The following is a 23,299-nucleotide window of genomic DNA, read 5'->3' as shown; positions in this document are numbered from 1 at the left end:
GTATAGCTAGAATATTATAATAACTTTTCAACCGATTACCATTGTTGTTTAAAATTTGCATAACTGCTGTATATCGCAAATTATTACAGTAGATCGTATTTTGAAAGTGGCATTTCATTCTAGTGTCCTATAACTTTTTAAGGCTGATATACTGCCAACACTTACTTTGGTAAAATAAATTCATAACTAGAGCTGAGCAGATACCAAGGGTATTGGTATGCAAAAGTATTGGTTGATATTTTTGCACCGATTCTAGCCGATACCATTGTCTTTGAGTCGCTAGAAGCATCGCCAAGACCAAAATTTAATTTGTTCCTTTTCAAAGGTTCATTCACCTTTTCCAATTTACCTTTGCCTTTGAAAAAAACTGAAAAGTATGTATTTGTGCATTTTTTAGTTGAACGTGAACTGAAGTTCCGTGAACAGTTAAGTACGTGACAAAGAATCCATACACAGATAGACTCGCGGTCAAGTATCTTGGAAATTAAGGGTAACGTGGAATTATCCCCATAGGCGTGAGTTCCTTCGAAGTCTACCAGGCTTTGTTCCCACAGATGCAGTCTCGTGTAACAATAATCCCAATAAGGTCCCAGTGTCAACAAGGCACGTGGTGTATTATGGACATCTCTCTCCTTAGAAACCTCCAGCAGTGAAAACAGTCATCGACCACGTGGTGAACGTGTTTCAGACATAGTACTTAGCATATTCCTGGAAATTCAAATACCTGGGCTAATCCCCTTTTCCTTTCCAACTTTGGACTTTTGTTTGCCCCGATCTGGATAATTGGGTTTTCAGCAGGCGTGTTTTGACACACACAGGGACGTGGCAGGGGAATAATGTTCTTTGAACGACAAATGATGGCAGGGACTTTCTGGAACGTGTGTGTAGTCATGGGTTTGGATCCTCCTCCACTCCAATGGATAGAAGTATGCAATTACTTTTTTTTTAGAAGTAATTTGCCGAAAATATATATATGTCAAAAGCAAAGTCACATCGGAATATCACTGTACTGAAGTCAATTGCCTGATATAGAAGCAAGAGACTGGTTAGTTATCTCTCAGCCTCCCCGATGGCGTAGTAGTATTGTCGTCGCCTTGTAATCAAGGGGTCCCGGGTTCAATACCCAGCCGGATCCCACTTTAAATTGTAGTTCCAGTTCCGATTAGCCTTACTGTGCATAAAGTGGATTTAAAACAATCAATCAATTAGCATTCTCTCCTTACATTTCGTTTACAAATTTTTATTCTCTTTGTTAAGGACAAAAAAGAGACTAGATTGGTTTTACATTACAGCTTTACTGTTAGTTTCACATGTCGTGTCCGTCCAGGGCTGGTAAATCGCCAATTATTCTTGTGTTCACGGATGATTTAATGTTAGTTTGGGAAGATTGATTCCTTAGTTTTAGCATTTAGAGGAGGTTGAAGAGACATGATCTCATTTTTCAACATTGGAGGTGGGGGGACGACGACACGATTATCTCACTCTTAGCTTCTTGTATTTCTCTCATATTTGAAACATCTGATCGATTGTCACTGATCTAAAAATAGACTGTAAACTTGAGATGCATCGTGGGTATCGGTGAGAGTATCGGTATCGGTTCAAAGTGCTATCGGCTCAGCCCTATTCATAACTTTTCCAGGCAATTTTAAATATAATTCTAGGCCATTCTCTCATGTTTTAAGATGCTAAGTTTTCAATTGCATATGCTATAAAAAGAATCAATTTTATTCAAATAAATTACTAAAAAAAACTTTAAAAATTATATAGAATACCTCCCATTAAGATGCTGGTTAAAGGCAAAAGTGAAATTTCTTTTCATTCCCAAATTCTTTCAAGTAGAAAATAATGAATACAGCCGGGCTTCTTTTCAAGTCTACTGAAGGCATTTACAAACTTACATGACTTTTTCACTCACTTTTCCATGGTATCCAGATCAGTGGGATTCCTGCACATTAAATACATACACACAACCTTACAGTGACTGGCCATGTAAGGTGGTTGTGTTTGTGTGTATGCATATATACATAGATAGATAGTATCAGTTCGGAAAAGTTCTGGGAACCAGAATGAAACATCACCAGAAGAATAAAAGCACTTTCATAATAAGATTTATTGTGTTATTTTGTAATGTGCAACCGATTAACTTTTTAAACACAGATTTGTATAGAAATAAATTATTACATTGACCAAAATAATTGTTTTCATATACCCAATGTGAGAGGAAGAAAATATAATCAGTGGCAGCGATTGGGTTCCAAATAGGGGGAGGGGGGGCAAGGACATTTTACTTTCCCTTGGTAGATAAAGTTTTGCTTAGAGTGGGGGCAACTGCTCCCACGAATCGCTGCCATTGAATATAATTGTGAGTCTCCCTACAAGTGGAGTGGATTGATGCTGTCTCTCTGTAATGAAGGGTATCCAGGTTCCCAGAGACATATCTAGAAATATATTTTGGGAGCAATCCTCTCAGTCGAACCAGATATATCATATGATGTAATCAAGGTGGTATTGGCAGGTGTAAGGGGCATTCCCCACCTCCGCCCCTCCTGTTTGCAAATTTTTAACCCTTAGGGGCATGTTACAGTGTAATATTGTTCCACACACAAAATATAGTGATAATTGGAAAGAAATTATCAGATTTGCAATCCACTGGAAAAAATACCACACTGCATGAATATGCCATAAAAATGAAAAAAAATATACATTCATATATGCAGCCTATTTTTTACTTAAGACTGTGAAGCATTTGTAACAACCAGTCTACAAAGGCAATTAATAATAATAATAAAATCATCTTTATTAGAGTGGGCATGTTTCAGCCTTGAGGGCCGCTCTTACAACAGACCCTTGTCTGAGAGATGATCACAATGCAAAAATGGAATACAAAATTGCATATTGATTACATGAAAACTTAATGAATATGGATTGAATAGAACAAATATAATTGAATTAAAAAGAAAGAGAAAAGCATTACATTTAAATTAGGTACATATATATCTAATTATCGTTGCTTTCATCTTTAGTACATGCATGACTTTGAGTCAGCTAGAACAATGAATAAAGTAATCATATTAATAATTATAATAGCAATGAAAAATAAAGTGAAATAAAAATAAAATAAGAAGTTATAGAATGTTAATAGCTATAACAGGTTTTACGAATACAGTTACTAGTTGTATAATGATTATGTATAATGTTGGTCGTTGCTTGTTTAATTTCAGTACTTGACATTTTTTAGGAGGGGTTAGGATTCTGGACACCACATTTAAATGCGTTCTTGTTATATCTCTCTGGCATCCCTAAACCTGAAGGTTCACTGTACCAACACCATAGGTTTTACATTTCTCACTATTCTGATCAATCTACTCTACTCTTGATCATTTCCTTCAAGCACATCTTAATATTGTCATTCCATCTCTATCCTAGCCTTTCTACACGACTCTTCCCAACAAGAATCCTGTAAACATTTATATCTGCCATTCCCGATTAATTTATCAAACTCATGGCCGTAGGCAGGAAAAAATTTCAGGGGGGGGGGGTTCATTCATAATTGTTCCCATGGGCGTCGCCAGAAATTTGAATAATAGAAATAATAACAATAATTGTACAATAATAATTAAAATTTCATAATAATAAAACAATTTCATTCCATAATAATAATAATTATTATTATATTATTGTTATATCCTTGAGGGGGCTTACTCAATCCAGCAGATGAGTGAATATCCAGCACAAGTTTTTTTTACACACACACACAGTGTGTACTGAAATGCACAATTATTATACTTCGTCATTAAACTTTAGATACCTTCAAGAGAAAAGCTTTAAAAGTTAGATGGAAATTTTAGTCATAAAGTTTTTGTTGTTTGACTTTAAAATTAAATTTTTGGAATTTTGAAAAGTGTGGAACCAGTTATTCTTTTTAAAAACTTAGCCTGGTGCATGGATTGTAACCTCAATCGCGAAGGTAATGCGCTACAAAACTGGAGATCCTAGGTTTGAACTCCTATCAAGGGGGATTTTTTGACTTTATCGGAAAGGGAATTTTGGGACAATCATAAGGGAATCTTCAGTCTATATTCCTTGTGACGCAGGAGCAACACTGGAAAGATGACAGCAGAAGTGATAATGGAGGGGTCGCGGGTGGGTTACGATTCTGAGAATAAATCCTGTTTCACTCAAGTTTCAGAATTCCAAATGTATGAAAATTCTAGCTCGATCGTTTCAACATTGTCTCCATGTATTTTTGTGATGCTTCGAAAAAAAATTGAAAATTTGTTACAGATTTTGGTTTCTGAACTTCCATTAATCCAACATGTCAGAAGTTTCGGGGGGGGTTGAACCCTAGAAACCCCCCTCTAAATACGGCCATGATCAAACTAACTGGTGGTTTGTAAGATTTTTTGTATTCCAGGAATCCAGTAAATAAAAAATATCATTATGCGTCTGCCGAGAAAATAGCGTGTGAGGAAAATGTGCATTTTAAATAAAGCTGTCAAGTTTAAGATCTGGAATTTTAATGCTGATTGCAGCAGACAACAATGAAAACATCGATGTTCACTACAAGGTTGTGGTGTAAACAGTAAGCACATGTGACAAACTTCCTACGAGTGAAAACTTTCACCTTAATTACATAATAACTTCCCACTTTCGTTCACAGCTATTCTTACATAAGGGTCTTACAAGAAAATGTCTTTGGTTCCATTCTCAGGCCAGGAGGTCAACTGGAAATATTTTCCTTCCCAGCAAAGAGGGGCGAGTATCTAGCGCAAACTTGTGGAACTCTCTCGTGCTAAAATTAGACTAAAACGCGTGCTTTCCTCCACGCCTGAACTGGCTGTGGGACCCTTACATAATATAACGAAAGAAGGACAAAGAGAAGATTTGAACAAAGACACGTCACGTGTACCGCAAGGAAGAAATGGGAGTTAGGTAATCCTCTATATCTCGTGGACAAACCGCCTGCAGATACTTGATGCGAGCTATTTTATCTCTCGGAAAGGCAATTTAACCTTTTCTTAAACCTTCGTGAACCGCTAGGTCTAATGGATTGGATGTTGTTATTGTTACGTCATCAGTTTGTATGGTCTTCGAAACATTTCACACCGTCCTGTTTTCAAAACTCTTTCAAAGGCGGTGGGAACAAAGCCTTTATTTCCCAGACTATATTTTGTAGCTCCGATTAAAAATATGCAATTTAGGTTTTTCTGGAGTTGAATTGTGAAGAATTTATTTATTTATTTATTAAAAAAAACAACTGAGTAGTAACAGGTTGCATTTGGTATATACTCAAAACATGAGAAAGTTATATTTTCACAAGCAATATAGTTATAAACTTTCCACAATGTCTCATAAATACTGTTTCTCTTAGCCCATCTAAAACAACTTCGTTGCGCAACAGCCCTTTGAAGGGCTTTTCGCTGAAAGAGGCTTCTCATCGCCGCTGTTTTCTGGGTTTCGAACTGGATTCCGATAAGATGGCTCCCCAATTGTACACACGGTGCTTGGGCCAATGCCGAATTTTGAAACTCTCACCAGTAATTGAACTTGGCGCCGAAGGAGAGACCGCTAACTTTACGGTTAGGCGGAAGCGCATTTGTTCCACGTAAGAATTAAATACAGGCCTACGAAGTTGAAATACTGTATTTCGCCTATGAGATCGTTCAACATTTGCCTTCGACCAGTGTGACTGAAGTAATTCAGAGCGAGTTTGCAGAGTGTCAGTGAGAGGATTCATTATTTTTGGCTCAACTTGATTCAGTTCTGTAGAAAAGGTGTTGTGAAGTAACGCCACAAATAACAGTTGCAAATATTACCTTTTGAACACACTTCCAGTAAACTTTTTCTTCTTTTTAAGCCTGGTCCACATGTAACGTTTTGTCATCAGTCATCATCAACACTGAACTTATATGTACATGGTGATTTTGGAACGACTGAATAAGACCAAAAAAAAAAGCATGAATAGTGTAGCCACGTGTTTTGCGTCAGTCTTCTGTCAAACTTACCTTATCATGCAAGACTGACGACAAAACATTACATGCGGACCAGGCTTAAAGATGACAATCCTATTTCATCGAGGATGCTTCAAAGCGACATAAGTTCGACTGGGGTCATTCCATGTCAAGTCAACCAATACTAAAATAATTGGTTGCATGACCATTTTAGAAAAAAAACAACATAATAATTAGTACATACGTTTGTGAATGTTTCTAGATATCAAAACAATGTTCAAAAACATGTATTGTCTTTAGTTCTCCTGGGGCAGCCATTTTTCCAACATGGCGCATGGTTTTTTTGTTGTTTTTTTTGCTCATGTAGCACTTTACAGAAACCTTAATGTCTCAAAAACCATTAGAGCTAGAGACCTGAAACAAAATTAATTTTGTGGCTAATGAAGTATACTTTCTATGATATTCAAGTATGTTTTGCTTAAATTGCATCCTAAGTACGAAAATTATGGTGGACATTTGGGTAACTGGGTAACAATAGTTAGAAAATTGAATTTTTAAGCCCGATTTTTTCAATGAAGGGGTTTAGTCTAAGGCTTGATTTTTTTTTCATGTATAGACTAGGGATGGCCAACCGGATCCGGATCCGAGAGTTTCGTTTCTCAATCCCATTATAATATTACCACACCTGAAAAGGTATTATGATCTTCGATTACAAAGATTTTTTTTCATTAGTTAGTCCTACAAGATGTTTTTCAAGTGTTGTTCCTAAAATACTTTGCTACGCATCGCATAACACACTCTTGCAACAAATATAATCTTACTTGTTTAACATAAAATGTCAGAGGTGATTTTGTAATGCCATTGAAACGAATATATATTCATTCGAATGTATTGGAAATGGAAACACACATAAATGTGAGACATTCCATTCCAGGATGAAACCTTTAACAAGATAGAAATGTTATACATAAATTATACAATTGTTCTACAGTTACAGTTTTAAAAATTAAAACAAAACATTATAATATATGTAGTATTATACAGGGTGTCATTTTAATGGCGCCCACGGACCACGGAAACGTACAGAGGACATCAAAACAAACAACTTTTCTCAGTAACATTTTTCTCGTTGGTGCCTCGTTTCGGTGCTACAGCCGTTCAAAAAAGACCATTTTGCCGCCTGGATGCTGGCAACCCAACACAACATTTGATCGCATCTGTGACGTTATTTCCTGCGGTGAAACAGCGCACGGCAGGGTTGCAAGGAACACACATATTCTGTGAATAATAGCAAACTACCAACCACATTATCAGCTGTAAAACGAAGGGAGAAACGCGTCCAGTAGACCAACCCGGAAATGAACCAACGATAATAAAAATGATTAAAAAACAACGCATTCAAAAGAAAGTGGTTATATCGGGTTTTGTCTCTCAGCCTACATGTTCAATATTTGCAAATATCATTGCAAGGTTGATATCTACAGGTTACGTCTATACATTTGTCCTGATACACGCGTTGTGGTATTGTTTGTGGTGCTGATAATGGAAGCATCCGAGGTTCACGTTGTTACATTACGTCTGAAACACATACAGTAGGATCCATGTCTATTTTCATTAATTTCTCTCTTCCATCTTGTGTATTTTTAAGCGATGGATTTTTATGTTTGTTGTTGCAGAAGTTGTCAATAGCTTGTATTGAGTTTTATTTTAATTCTTGAAGCTCTTATTGGGTCAAATAAAGTGCACGAACATGGTGATGGATAATTTGCACGGTACAGTGGATCCCACTCTACAATCCCAATAACAACGTATCAGAAGGATAAGTGGATAGAATAACATATAAATCTGCAAAGAATCCATTTTAAAATCTCCAAATTGTGATTGTAGTAATTCAAGAGCGATGTTCATCATATTATTTTCAAATGTCCTACTTATACTTTTCAGAAAAGAAACATTTTATTCAAAGTATTATAAAATGTGTTTTTTTTTTCATACATTTGACTTCATTTTTGAACGCAACAGATATTCGATATATTGTGATTGCTTTTTGAGACAAGCTAATATAAAATTGATTTTTTTAGGAAATGAACGAGTGAATGTAGTTATATGTAAACATGTTTCTTAAGAATATATTTCAACTTTTGGCAGAAATGTATACCTAAAGTGTGTCTTTTATGTATTCAAAATGAAAATGTATGCTGGGCATAAACAGCCAAAGTCAAAGCTGTAAGTCGAATAAAGTATTGCTGATGAATGATGATAATGGTCAATAATCTGGCAATATCTATGGCAACGGGTGCTATAAGTAGAAAAATACCGACTCGAACGTCATCCTGATGCTAAGGTAATACGCAGACTGGATCTTCGGATGAGGTATACTGGAAGTGTCGCACCTTCTCCTCAGGTGGACAGAGGTCGTCCGCGGTACGTGAGAACACCACGTGCTGAAGAGGAAGTACTCTTTGCAATTCAGCAAGATCCAATGCAAAGTACCCGTGACATCGGTCGCCAGTTTCGTTTGTCCAGACAAATGGTACATTCGATTCTGGCAGACGAAGAACTGTATCCGTACCACTACACAAGGACACAACATCTGATGCCTGGGGATTTCAATCGTCGTAGTGTGTACTGCGAATGGTTGGTACACCAATTAGATCAAGATGGCCAATTCTCGGAGCATATTTTGTGGACAGATGAAGCACTGTTCACTCGGGACGGTGTTTTCAACATTCATAACAGCCACTGGTGGGCACATGACAACCCATATCTTACAAGAGAGCGCAGTCACCAGGTTCGATGGGGAATACATGTCTGGTGTGGAATAGTCGGCACTAAACTGATAGGGCCTGCTCTGCTTCCAAACCGCCTCAACGCTCACCAGTACCTTGAATTTCTGCAGACCACACTACAAGAACTTTTGGAAGATGTGCCACTCGATTCACGCCTCAGAATGTATTTCCAGCATGATGGAGCGCCAGCACATTTTGCTCGGTTCATAAAACAGCACTTGGACAGATTTTTTCCGAATAAATGGATAGGAAGGAACGGACCTGTACGTTGGCCACCTCGTTCGCCCGATCTCAGTCCACTAGATTACTTCCTTTGGGGCCATTTGAAAGAAATCGTGTACAGACCACCACCAACAAATCCTGAAGAGCTAGTCGCCAAATTGCACGCAGCAGTGGCTACAATTGATGCTAACATGTTGCTACGCGTGCAAATTGGTATTCGAAGACGGGCTGAAGCATGTCTCGCTACGCAGGGTGGACATTTTGAGCACGTGCTCTTTTAGCTTTAGTTTCTTTTTTATTTGTTGTTGTTTTTTTACTAGTATTAGTAGTTTTTGGTCATCTATGAATTTTGTTTTGAGTTTGAGTTTTGTTTAAGTCCACTTTTTAGCCCAGATAGGTTAATTGGCACTAAAACTATAGTTTAAAGTGGGATCCGAACGACTGTGTGCATTCACCGGGTATTGAACCCGGTACACCTTGATTACCACCCGATGGTCTAATACTACGTCATCCGGAGGCGAATTTCATTTTATATTGCAAAAAAATATTACCGTGCCCTCACTTTTCTTACCTGCATTTCAATCGTGGATACAGGAGGGATAAATAAGTTTACACTATGGGCGTTAGACATTGATAAATCTTGCATAATAGAAAAAAATAACAAAAACATTATTATCATGACTATGATTATTATTGTACAATAATCACTATACTAATATAATAAACAAATCTCACTCGAAAGTTGTTGTTCTTGTTATTTATACTAACAATAATATTGTAATATATTTAGGGAAATGGAGTATAACAAACACAGGGAAAGAAGCAGTTGACGTGTGTTTATCATAAGATCTCGAACAAAGGTATTAAACTATATGTTTCAGAAGGTCAGTGAATCCTGATTTTATTCTAAAACTTGTTGAGCAGAGTAATTAATGTGTTAAGAATAATTGTATCCCGTTCCTGAACTAGATTATTATTCCAGTGGCGTATTTAGAACACCCCAGTAGGTGGGTTTACTCTGGACGTGTTACAGGTTGCACTTCTCCTCACGCTAATTATTTCTGATTTCAAATAATAAGGTAAATAAAACTGGCACCATTCGGTAGTGAAAAGATGTCTCTTTACACACGTTGCAGAGACCATGCGAATTTAAAATAAAACTGAACACACCACAGAACGTTATCTCTGAACTGCCCAGTCTCTGACTCCACAGTTGGTTTACTGAATTGCGTAATCATTCTATTTAGTTATTAATTTTAATATACCTTTTTTTAAAAAAAAAAGTCTGTAGAGGAATAAGGAATCTTAAAGTTTGTGTGATTTCTTACATAAAAATCTCTCTTTTTTATTTTGAAAAGTGGAACCGTATATTCCTTGTTTTGGATGGTCGAATATTAAAACACAACTTAATTCCTGTATTTTATACTCGGTGATTCCATCTAAAGCAATTGTTACATTGGTTATTCTGTTCGAACAATATTTCTGCATTTTTATGAATTGAAATTAACATTGACAATTTACAAGAGTGGGGCGAATGACTCATTGGAACTCCCCTCCCATGGTTTACAATGAATAAAATGTAGTATCTACGTATTTGAGAATAAAAGGAAAAACTTGAATAAGAATGAAATTTTAATTTGCAAATAAATTACACGTAGACAAAATTCGATATATCCACTTCCGTTTGCTGTTCTTCACAACCTGCCCTTACCTTTCAAATTACGAAGAGAAAAGGATCACAGAAAAATATTACTTAGAAATTACATACAAGCTTAGAAACACACTAATTGTTAAAGAATTCTCAGCAATCATACGTATTCTATTTCTGTGTGAAACTAACTCATGTTTCCGAGTTCCGTATGAAAGATAACTTTCTAAAGTTTTACGTACATGAAGATGAGGAAAGAGTATGTAAGAATTAAATTTAGTATTAAATAAACTTTCAAACTTTGCAAACGCAAAGTGTACTTTGCACACATATTTAATTTCCGAGAACTCATGTAGGTATTTGATTACACAAGTTTCCGTAGTCATGAGTTACATTTTCATCCATTAAAAATCCTGCGTACACACACGAACAGGCGAGGAGTGAAAGTGTTAAATACTTATGCTACAAACAAACTAGCCTAACCTACTCGAAACATCTGGATGCTAAGAACACCAAACTTAATTCGCCTAACTCACTAATTCAAACCTATGGGAAGGGGTTTACATTAACGAAGAGAATAAAAACACATTGGCAATAATAATGAAAGCAGCTTACATTAATTAATGAACACTAAGCAAGATGCAAGAGAATCTAGTAGTCCTCATGCAAAATCAGGACAATGCTGCTATTGTTATAAAACTCTTATAATTTATATTCCTTTTCGGTAGACAAGCCAGGTAATAGAAAATCTTAAGAGGTAATATATGATGCAAGTCTTTTCTCAGGAGATGTCGTAGGTTTCATGAATGTCAACGTGTGCTTCACCCTTTCCTAACGACATTATACTTCTAACTCTACATGGATGTGTATTGAAATCGTGTCATGTAAAATAGGTGTGTGTGTGTATATGAAGATATAATCACCCTGCAATCTAAACTTGGCCCAGATTACGAATTCCAGAAAAGCACTTAATCGTTGAAATGATGTATAGTTGAATTGGTACAACATTAATTTCACTGACATGCAAGTTGGGAATTATATTTTCCCTTGCACTTGTGACATTAATATCTCTCTCTCATACTTGTCAATACGAAGCATAAATTTAAAAAGAATGCAAATAGGTTACAGGAAATCACACTGACTGACTGTGCAAAGTTAAGAATTGCTATTCGTAAAGAGCAAATTTTAATTTTAGGAACTTCTGTGCAGATTTTAATTTTACATATCTTAAATTCTGGTGTGCACATTATTTATATTGTTCATTAACTACATCGCAATATTCATAAATATCTTGGTCTCCTTGAGAAGGAGAATATAACATGCATTGTTTGCATCAGGTACTAAGGTACAAAAATTAACCACAAAATTAAAATTGAACGAAGTCGTAAAAATTCATTAATGGACATAATATTTATTTGACATCATATTTATCATCTTGCGCATAGTTCCCTTAAACTGAACATAAATATATTATTTGAGAATATAACTGAATATCTTGCTATTATGTCTAGATAATGAATACGTGACCTTTACACTTCGAAGTGCACAATTTCATACAACTTATGCACAACAATACGGACACATACATAGCAATTAACTTATTTTCGTGTTAGATAGTTGAATATATGTAGTTACAAATCAGTCATTTATCATTCAGCTAGGTTCACAAATTCTTAAATGTCGTACTTAGGGCTGGTTGAACACAAACGTTGTTTTCACTAACATGTTATTGTTATTGAATGTTGTATTTCATACAAATGCACACATTTAGTTGTCACTGATTAGAATATAACCATGTCAAATTTGCAATAACATGTAATATTCTTACTCTGAAATGAATACATTTACCGGAACTGTTTTTCGAAGAACTCGCTCACTCAAATACTCTATTTCTCCAAAACACACGAAAACGTCATCAGCCCTTTTAGAACAACAAATTGAGGTCCGTAGTGTTACATGTGGTTGGTTGCAGCTATATTATTTTTCACATAATATGTGTGTTCCTGGCAACCCTGGAACGCATCGCTTCACGACGGGATATGACGTCAAAGATGCAATCAAATGTTGTGTGTGGTTGCCAGCATTCAGGCGGCAAAACGGGCTTTTTTGAACGACTGTAGCGCCGAAATGATGCACCAACGAGAAAAATGTTACTGAGAAAAGTTGTTTGTTTTGATGTCCTCTATACGTTTCCGTGGTCCGTGGGCGCCATTAAAATGACACCCTGTATAATTACAAAGTGTAAGACTAACAAGGGAGGTTATCTAAGTGTCCCCCTCCGATTTCCATGAAACGTGGCAGGTGTATAGAGGGGCTCAAAGGAAGAAATAAGTGTTTTTCTGTTTCAGCTAAAAACTGTTTTAGGGGGCAAATCCCCTCAAATGTCAAGATGAGGACAAATTGTAGTGGGGATGTGACTCCTGTGCCCCCTCCGATTTTCATGAAACTTGGCAGGTGTATAGAGGGGCCCAAAGGAAGAAATACGTGTTTTTTTGTTTCACCTACAAAAAACTGTTTTAGGGGGCAACCCCCCACTCAAATGTCAAAATGAGGACAAATTAAAGTGGGCATTTGACCCCTGTGCCTCCCTACGATTTCCATAAAACTTTGCAGGTGTATAGATGGGCCCAAAGGAAGAAATATGTGTTTTTTTGCTTCGGCTAAAAAACTGTTTTAGGGGGCAAAACCCGCCTCAAATGTCAAGATGAGGACAAATTGACGTGGGGATATGACCCCTGTGTCCCCTTCCGATTTCCATGAAACTTGGCAGGTGTATAAAGGGAGCCAAAGGAAGAAGTACTTGTTTTTTTTGTTTCGGCTAAAAACAGTTTTCGGGGCAACCCGCCCCCCCCCCCTCAAATGTCAAAATGAGGACAAATAGAAGTAGTCATTTGACCCGTGTGGCCCCCTCCAATTTCCATGAAACTCGGCAGGGATATAGAGGAGCCTAAAGGATGAAATGCGTGTTTTTGTTTCGGCTAAAAAAACTGTTTTAGGGGACAAAACCCGCCTCAAATATCAAGATGAGGACAAATTGACGTGGGGACCTGACCCCTGTGTCCCCCTCCGAATTCCATGAAATTTGGCAGGTGTATAGAGGGGCCCTATGCCATATTTACGTGGCTTCTGGGTCAGATCTCCACTTCAATTTCTCATCATCTTGACATTTGAGGGGGGATTGCCCCCTAAAACAGTTTTTTTTTTTTTTTTTTTTTTTTAAGCTGAAACATAAAAACACATATTTCTTCCTTTGGGCCCCTCCATACACCTGCCAAGTTTCATGGATATCTGAGGGGGACACTTAGATAACCTCCTTTGTAGTACGTGTATTAATTACAAATATATATATATATATATATATATATATATATATATATAATGTATGTGTGTGTGTTGTTTTAAACACATTCTTACTTTCCAAAGAAGCGCTACAGGGTGTCTGTAAATAAAATACCAATGCTTAGAAAATGCAACCCTTTTATACATCATGGGCTCAAACATGGCCGTTCATTGAATTTTGACAGTTTTCGGGGTTAAATATATATCAATGAGTCCTCTTGAAAAAGTCTGAAATTTGGCACAAAGGAAGCCCTGCATGAACCTAAATCACATTAAAAATATCAACTTTTAGATTCAACTAGTTTTGGTCAATAAGAGATAACGTATGTGACCTAATTTCTGATGCTGCAAAGTAAGGTTAAGCTACATCCCATACTTAGAATAATGAAGTCTTTTCTTTTTTAAATTTGGTTTAAAAAAGCCTCAGAAAATATAGTAAGGTTTTAATACTTGACTTACCAGAAATTGAAATTACAAGGTATAACAATTGAAAATCTGCGAAATCTCATTGAATTTTGTTTCAGGTCTCTAGCTCTAATGGTTTTTGAGACATTAAGGTTTCTGTAAAGTGCTACATGAACAAAAAAAGCCATGCACAATGTTGGAAAAATTGCTGCCCCAGGAGAACTAAAAACAATACATTTTTTGAACATTGGTTTTGATATCTAGAAACATGTACAAACGTGAAAATTTTCTACAATGGTCATCAACCACGATTGGATGGTTTGGCATGGAATGACCCAGAGGCGGACCGTGTGGTTGAAGACCGACGCTCAAACCACGGCCCACGGAACACACTCGGCTCGTCATAATATAGCGTGCCTCAGAACGGCGTAACCAACTGGTGCTGAGGAATACCTTTAAATTTGCTCGTGGAAAATTTGCAATCCATAAGCTTTGGAGGAAAACTGCAGGGTGTCCCAAAAGTTCCTTAACAGCCGTCCTAGAGACGTGTAGTGCAGAGATTGACATGATTTGAGTATATAGTAATACTATAGGGGTAGGGGGAACATGATTGCTGTGGGTGACCATGGCCATCTTGGTATCCGTGATATTGGATGGAGGTCATTTTTTTAAAATGGGAAGGTATATGTGTGGCACACAATTTTAGGCTAGAATTGCACCAGAAACAAGAATATGAAGCCAGTTTTCAGATATCTTTAATCTGTGAAAAGTTATTGATGCAATGTTGAATAAATAATGACGTATGATAAAGTATGGAAATTGTGATAACTGATATATCTCTTTTGTTGCAAGTGTAAGTGACAAAGAACATGATGTTATCCAATGAGGAACGAATTGAGATCATCCTCATTTCCGCCGAAAGGAGTTCACGGGACATCCGCTTAGGCCGCCAGTGTCGCATGTTAGTGTGGCCAATGTGATGAAGCGGTTTAAAGAAACGGGTGCAGTGCACGATAGACGTCGATCGGGAAGACCAAAAACAGCCACGGATGAAGAAACAACAATGGCATTTCTGGCATCATTCGTGAAAAAAGTATTCACCCAAAAAAAGTATTCGACGACTATCCGCCCAATGTGGTGTTAGCAAGAGTTCGATTAGCAGGATTATGCCAGAACACAAGTGGCATCCATACAAGATGCAAACGCAACAACATCAGTGAAGATGATCTTCATAGGAGGGTGGAATTTTGTGAGTGGTATGTCGTGCAACTTGAACGTGACCCTGACTTCTGGCGAAACATTCTGCATAGCGATGAGGCACTTTTTTATACCAATGGTGAGGTCAACCGTCAAAACTTGCTGTATTGGTCCTCTGAGAACCCGCACTGGGTAAACCCGGGGAACGTGGTTGGGCCAGCAAAAGTTATGGTGTGGTGTGGAATTTGGAATACCCAAATCATAGGTCCATTTTTCATTGAGGGGACATTGAATGCAGAGACCTACCTGCAGTTGCTACGCGATCTTGTCTTACCTTCTGTGTGTATGCCGGATGGGTCTTTCCCAGAATTTTTTCAACATGATGGTGCACCACCTCATTATGGGAACATTGTTCGGCAGTACCTTATGTCCAATTTCCTGGTAGGTGGATTGGCAGACGAGGACCAAGAGAGTGGCCAGCCAGGTCCCCAGACCTTACTCCTCTTGATTTTTACTTGTGGGGCCATCTTAAGGCCATGGTTTATGCAGTTCCAATACGTGAGATGCGTCACCTTCGGCAACGAATCACTGAGGCCTGTGCCGCTGTCACTCCCGAAACTCTTTTGAATGTTCGCGTGCATGAGAGACTTGCTTACGGATGTGTTTACGGGAGCATGGCGAGCACATTGAGCACATTTTGTAGCGCAATAACTTTTCACAGATTAAAGATATCTGAAAATTGACTTCATATTCTTGTTTCTGGTGCAATTCTAGCCTAAAATTATGTACCACACATATACCTTCCCATTTAAAAAAATTGACCTCCATCCAATATGGCGGATACCAAGATGGCCGCCGCCATGGTCACCCAAAGCAATCATGTTCCCCCTACCCCTACAGTATTACTATATACTCAAATCATGTCAATCTCTGCACTACGCGTCTCTAGAGCGGCTGTTAAGGGACTTTTGGGACACCCTGTAATACAATATGAACTATGAATATCAGAAGTTATCTTCATAATATGTTCCCGCGTCGGCGGATTGGGCATGGTGGGCCCACTGGACCCTGCGTTCACCTGGCATAACCTGTTGTTGGAGGTTACAACATCCCTGTTACAGGCATTGTATACTTATAAAGGAAGATTACACAGGGAATTCACAAAGCTGATACTGACATTCTAGCAAGATTTTTTTTGGAATTTGATTAACGTTAAAAATTCTTAAGGTGAGCAGTGATGCCCATTTTCAATGCCTCTAAAAACTTAATGGGCTTTTTATCCAATTAACACCAATTGTGACTTTATATAATTCAGAGTGGCTACAAACAAGCAGAAATGAAATTCCCGTGACTTTTCCAGGACAAAATTTACGTTTTTCCCTGACAATTTCAAACTAAGCTAAATTGATGTTTTTGCAAATAGAAATAATAAACTCATACAGATCCAGGTATGAATTTGATTACCAATATTATTTTCTATGAAATTGACAATTTCTCTATTGTCTATGATTTGAATTCAAACTGAAAAATAGTGAATTTGAAAAATTATTACAATTCACAAGCTAGGGAAGGATTACGGAATTTTATCATATGCAGTAAGTTTAAAATAAAATACCTGATTATTTTTAAAGTTACGACTAAATGAGATTAGTGTGATTAAAAAAAGAAATACAATTTGTAATTTAACAGTCCCCTTATCCATTCTCGGTATTATATGTTGATATTTCCACTGAGGTTTGGAACCCTCTACTTGCAAGAACTATGAGTGCGGACTCATTTTTCGATGCATAAAGTTACTTCTCTCTTCTCTGTAAAGCAAACAACTTAACTCGAGCATATAAGTGAAACAATTGAATTGTACAAAATAAAGTGTCATATTTCTTTACATTATCATTGGGATTTCTGTTTCAAGTATATCGAAGTGAAGTACTGTGAAACTGACAACATGCAGTTATACCATTATTGTTGACGAAAAGGGTATGTAGTTATTAGAAATTTAACACAAGGAATTTATAGAATTGCATTGTATAGGTACCTGATTTAGCTAACCAAACAATAAAACAGGAACATTCTGTTAATAACAGCTTCTGAAAGTTCATATACGAGGGTCATCCTGAAAAAAGCTCCAATGGTGTCTGTACGCAGCACTAGTGGCCGGAGAGCGACACACACATGCGGACAGGAAGAAGTGGCATGTAACTGTAACCTGGTACAGTCGCAATGCAGCCGTTTTAGGACAGTTCTAGATTAAAGATTGCAGCTCTCATACAGTCTCCTTCCGACTACGATGTAGCCTACGTGTAGTAATCCGATTTTTGCACGCTCAGAATTTGGCACAGATCCACCAGCAATCGTGTGAGGTGTGCAGACCGAATGTCGTGAGTGATAGTATGGTCAGACGATGGTGCAGACAATTCACAGAAGGCCAATCGAATGTGCACAACCCCATACAGCTGAGTACACGCGGGCTCTTTGCACCACTGCAGGTGAGAGATCTTGGACCACTCCCTGTACAGCCATGGCCTTCCATGTACCGACTTTCAACTCTTTGTTCAACTGAAGAGGTTTCTGGCAGGAGAAGGATTTGACAGCTACACTGTACTGTGGTAGAGATAGTTCCATCCAGTCTTTGCTGTCAGACACATATGCCATGAGCATACAAAATTTAGTGCCATGCTACGACAAAATGCCAGAACAACGGTGGTGATTATGCCGAAAATTAGGTTAGGACTCTGTTCCTAATGCAATAAATTACTACTGATGTTCTTGTTTTATTTATGTCTAATCGGTAGGGACCTTGAATTTTTTTTCTTTCAAATTGGTGTATTTTTTAATTTTTATTTTTTACTATTCGGTGTTATTTTTCCCAAAATTCACATTTTCATTTTAGCACATTTTCTGGCAAATACCTGAAATTATACCTTCATGGTGTTTTAAGTCACATGGCCTACGCCTCTTCGTGAGAGTTTGATATCTTGAAAGTTATTTTACATACCCCCTTTTCAATTTTAAGATAAGGATTTTAGATAATGGAATTTTTCCCGTACATACTGAAGGGTGCATAATGACCATAAGTGGCGACGCACCCAAAAATTTTAAATCAATCAATCTCACGTGACAGATACCGATATATTATGGCACCAAAAATTGGCATTATATTTTTTTGACTTGTTAGTGTTACGATTCCCAAAATTCTCATTTTTGTTTTAGAACGTTTTTCTGCCAAATATACCAAAAGTTAATACTTCCACTGTGCTTTTAAACTATTATTTTAAATTGTAGGTCACATGGTCTAATAGGAAGTGCTCTGCAGCGATCTGCGCATATCGGGACTTAACTTGTCAGGCTATAGGGGGTGTGGAGTTAGGATCCCACACTTTCTTGATCACGGCTGAACGTGGGGGTGAAGTGATCAGCACCACGCTTCTGGCTACATTTACCCCCCCCCCCAAAGTTTCCTCCAGGTACACGCTTGATATGATGCTGGGTGGGTGCCGGAGCAGTTTGAACAGGTGGAAAAGATCCCGGGTCTCTTGCATGGTAGTCCGACGCCCTAGCTCAATTATTTCTCGCCTGACAAATGCAGATGGTGTGAACTTAGCTTGGTAATTCAAAACACATCTCGCGCAACAAATACTGAAGCTGCTGCTCCCGTGTGACGGTAGATACGCACTCGATCTGCTGTTAGAGCCCTGCCACTTCGTTCTGTAATGCGAAATGTTTTGAGAGAAGTTGAAAAAATCGTGGGAAATACATGATTTAATGTGGCCGTCGGAATTAATGAATGTATAACGAGCATTATAGTTTTCTCTTGAATAAAATGTTGGAAAACTTGCACGTTCTATGTACAAAAATATGACACATTTTGTTTCTTTAAGCCTAGAAAAGACAAGAATGTTGGATTTCACGGAATTTTTCATTGTTTTAGGATTTTTTTTAAAAAAAAAATCTCTAAAAACGCCAACAATTCGCATTATTTAGATATTTTGAACGGGCGAAAAATGTGTTCAAACATCACTGCACATTCATAAACACAACTTCGCAGCAATTAACATTTTTCACGTTTTTCGCGTTTGCGAAAAATTAAGGTCCCTACTAATTGGAAATTACTTTCTGGGGACACCTCATATAAATCAGTAGATGCAAAGTGAAAATTTAGCTGCCAGAGAAAAGTCAATTCTTGAAAAAAGTGATTTGGTTTTATGATTGAATGATTCGAGAAAATATCATATTAAAACATTTACGTATTTATTATTAGTATTTTATTTCATAATATTGGACATTAACTTCACTCAGTGAGAGATTAATGACCATCTCTCACGAGTTTAAAGCTCTTGTTTATGATTGCGATTTTTCTTGGATGTTGCAGTCCGAAGACATCGAACACAAATCAATTCCATAAGAGTGCGATGCATGCAATTTCTGTTGCATGTTGTAGTGAGATACTTTGTCGGGTGGCGATATTCGACAAAAATCGTATGCATCAATGGAGCCTATTTGTTTCCATGTCCCTTCAGTTTGTTTAACAAAATTACTTACTACGACGTCCAACAACTATCAGACGGCGCCACCCGCTCCCATCCCCTACATCTGTTGACAGTTCTGTCTCCTTACTACTCCCATACCGACAAGAAAAAAGGATAATTCAATGCATTTTCCACGTAATATTTAGAGGCTTAACACATTTTTCTGCCAATCCTGGAAAAAAATTCAACACAAAATCCCCTGACATTTCTCTTGACTTTTTTGACACCTCAAATTCCCTGACTTTTCCCGGTTTTCCAGGTCTGTAGCCACCCTGTAATTTCTATTAAATGTTTTCTGATCATTTAAGATTGATTATACCCATTTGGGGTAACCTGTATTCATAAAAATCACTCTAATTTTATTATGAGGCACAACCAATCGCTCAAGTGGTTACTGACGCTGCATATAAAAAGTTTGTACACCACTGATGTAAATGGGGCTGTAAACATGCGTTACTATTTTGTACCTGTAATTGGTCGACATATTCTCCGCAAAAGATGACAAGTGCAATTCGTGATAGAATTTCGTTGCTCGTATATCCCCCAGCCCTGCTTGTACCCACGGGCAAGACGAGTTATGCGTTTTTAAGAATTAAACTGTGCTCGGGACGCCACAGATTCAAACCTCGGACTAGTTTTCCTAGTTTGCTCGAGGTTACTGATGGTAGTACCTCTGCCTACCTTAAAGAGAAATGCTTCGTATCTGTGTATGCAGAAATTGAGGAGCAAATTTCATATAAATCAGGCCGGAAAAGATTACACTGGGAAAGAAAAGTTTTATTGCATTGATACCAGCAGTTGTTCTAACCTAATTTGGGTGCGCAGATTTCAGATCTGAGGTTAGTTTTTCTCTCTAAGCTCTAGTTTTTTGCAGTTCAACATTTTAAAGTCAGATGTCATCTTGGATACTACCTTGGCGAATATATTCTTCATGCATTCGCAAACACGTTTAACTGCATCTCAATATGCATTACAGTTTGAAATTACACAAGATAAAAGCATTTTTGGAATATTAAACATTTATTCAATATAGTAAAATATGAGTATGAATTTAAGACTTTTCTTTTAGAAAAAAATAAAACATAATGTCTACATACAGACGGAAGGTAATGTAAGAAATTTGATACGGATGGCATGCAAAGTTCAAATAGGTTCTATTCAGGCAAGAATTTGCGCCTGTAGCTCTTGCTTTGTGGCTTGCTCAGGGCAATGTAGCTGGCAACTGTAGTCTGCCATCATATTCTCATCCCATGGCCTTTGACATGCTCTTTTATGCCATTATGTTCTTCTCGCAAATGCACTGAGTGACCAAGTGGAATTGATCCATAACATTCCCGTTGTGCAAGAGAACACATATGATACTCTGCTTACAGCTACCGAGATATAAGCACCATTCATTGGACTAATTAGTAGTGTTGCCCACGAGACGAGACTTTGGCCTGTCTCGTCTCCAAAATATTCGTTTGTCTCGTGACACATGGTCAATCTCGTCTCGTCTCGAATTTTTAAAAGCCTGTCCCGTCTCGTCCCGTGGGTAACACTACTAATTAGAGGTAAGATTTAATTGAGTGAGAAGACCTGGCATATCATGACAGTAAACAAAGCGCTTGTCGTGTGAAAAGAAGTCCACAAAAATCTGCTCTCACTTTCGGAAATATGACACTTTTGCTTATCAGTGCAGTATATATTTTTTTTCTTGCAGCCTCGATGTTAATAACTCAGCTTCTTTCTTATATCTAAGTGAAGAAGCCATGATCTGATATGAAAAACCGAAAAAGAGGTGTTTTAGGGCCTCACCGATGGAGTAGTGGGAACGTCATCGCCTTGTAATCAAGGAGTCCTGCGTTCGATACCCGGTGGAGGCACATAGTGGTTGGATACCACTTTAAACTGGGGGTCCAGTCCCGATTAGTCTTTCTATGCATAAAGTGGACTTAAAACACTCTCAATGAATCAATTAAAGGTGTTTTAGTGCGTGGTTAGGGTTGATCTAAGCGTCGTTGTCCACCTATCCCCAATGTAAATACCAATGGGTGTCCTTTTTCATAAAAGTGAAAGTTTCAAATTGCATGATAACTATAGCATAGATGGGAAAACCGGTTTCATAATTGAAATCAGCGTTGAAAAATTACACAGAAACAGCTGAAAAATCACATGCAACAGAAAATGAGAAAAAAATATGTTCCCCTGTGTTATGTTAGCACTGTAACGACGGATCGGGTGTATCGGACCTGGTGTGGCAAAGTAACACTGTCGGGAAGTCTCTCACTTCTACGTCAAGACACGTGAGATCACTACAATCCCTGAAGATCAGAGTGGCGTTAGCTCTCGAAAGCCTGTCCGGAAATCGACTAGTTGCTCGAGAAAAACTCATCATCATTCTTCATGTGAGGTCATGTTTGTGGACGAACCTAATAGAGCAGGGGTTCCCAAACTTTTTCGTTTCACGGCGCCCATAGTGTTTCAAGATTTTTCCGCGGCGCCCAAGTCAGAATGTAGGGCTATTTAACACTTGTAACACTCAGTGTGGTTAGTAGAGTGCTGCATCGAGGCTTTTTTGCTCGATCGGCTAATAGTTCGCACGGATGATGCTAGATGGCTTACGGAATCGACTGTTTCTTCGGTCGAGCGAATAACGCTCGAACAGGCAAACGGTCACGAAGCCGAGTAGTCCACATACAACAGTAAATTGTCTGTGATAGTGGGCCTTCAAAATTGCCTCGAAGTGAAAGACACAGTGAAATTGAAACAAAAGTGAACATAAGTCATCATCTCCATGTTAAAATGTAATTCAGTGTATCTTTCCAATACATAGCAATATATGAAAATGAATAGATTATTATGAGCTGAAAATACCAGCACGAATTTTACACATATATTTGTACGATTATTGTAACATTGAAATAATATTTGATATTCTATATATTCGAGCGAATCATGCTCGAGCGTGGGAGATTCGATCGAGTTTGAGCGAGCGAAAGAGGCCCAATGCAGTACTCTAGTGGTTAGGTTAAAAATAAACATATTTCAAATACATAAACATTTAACATGTAAAAAGTACTAAATAAGCACATATTTGGAACAATCATGGCATTTCAGTGAAATATTGGAACATTCCGCGGCGCACGCTTTGGACACCACTGCCAGTTCCAGTAACTACTTACTTGAGTAACTAGTCGTGAGCCACATTACATCATACATACACCAAAAAATAGGACTCAG

The 23,299-nt window shown here is 37.8% G+C and overlaps 1 protein-coding gene across 1 annotated transcript in view; it reads right to left on the bottom strand.

The window, feature by feature from the left end:
* Positions 1 to 23,299, bottom strand: part of LOC145985226 (cell growth regulator with RING finger domain protein 1-like) — a 76,674-nt gene that overhangs the window by 15,717 nt on the left and 37,658 nt on the right. The window lies entirely within an intron of this gene.

The sequence above is a fragment of the Lepisma saccharinum genome, chromosome 3 (assembly GCF_977018435.1).
Source record: "Lepisma saccharinum chromosome 3, izLepSacc3.1, whole genome shotgun sequence".
Classification (NCBI taxonomy): domain Eukaryota; kingdom Metazoa; phylum Arthropoda; class Insecta; order Zygentoma; family Lepismatidae; genus Lepisma; species Lepisma saccharinum.
Note: the sequence above shows the minus strand (reverse complement) of the source record. Positions and strands in the feature narration are given on the sequence as shown.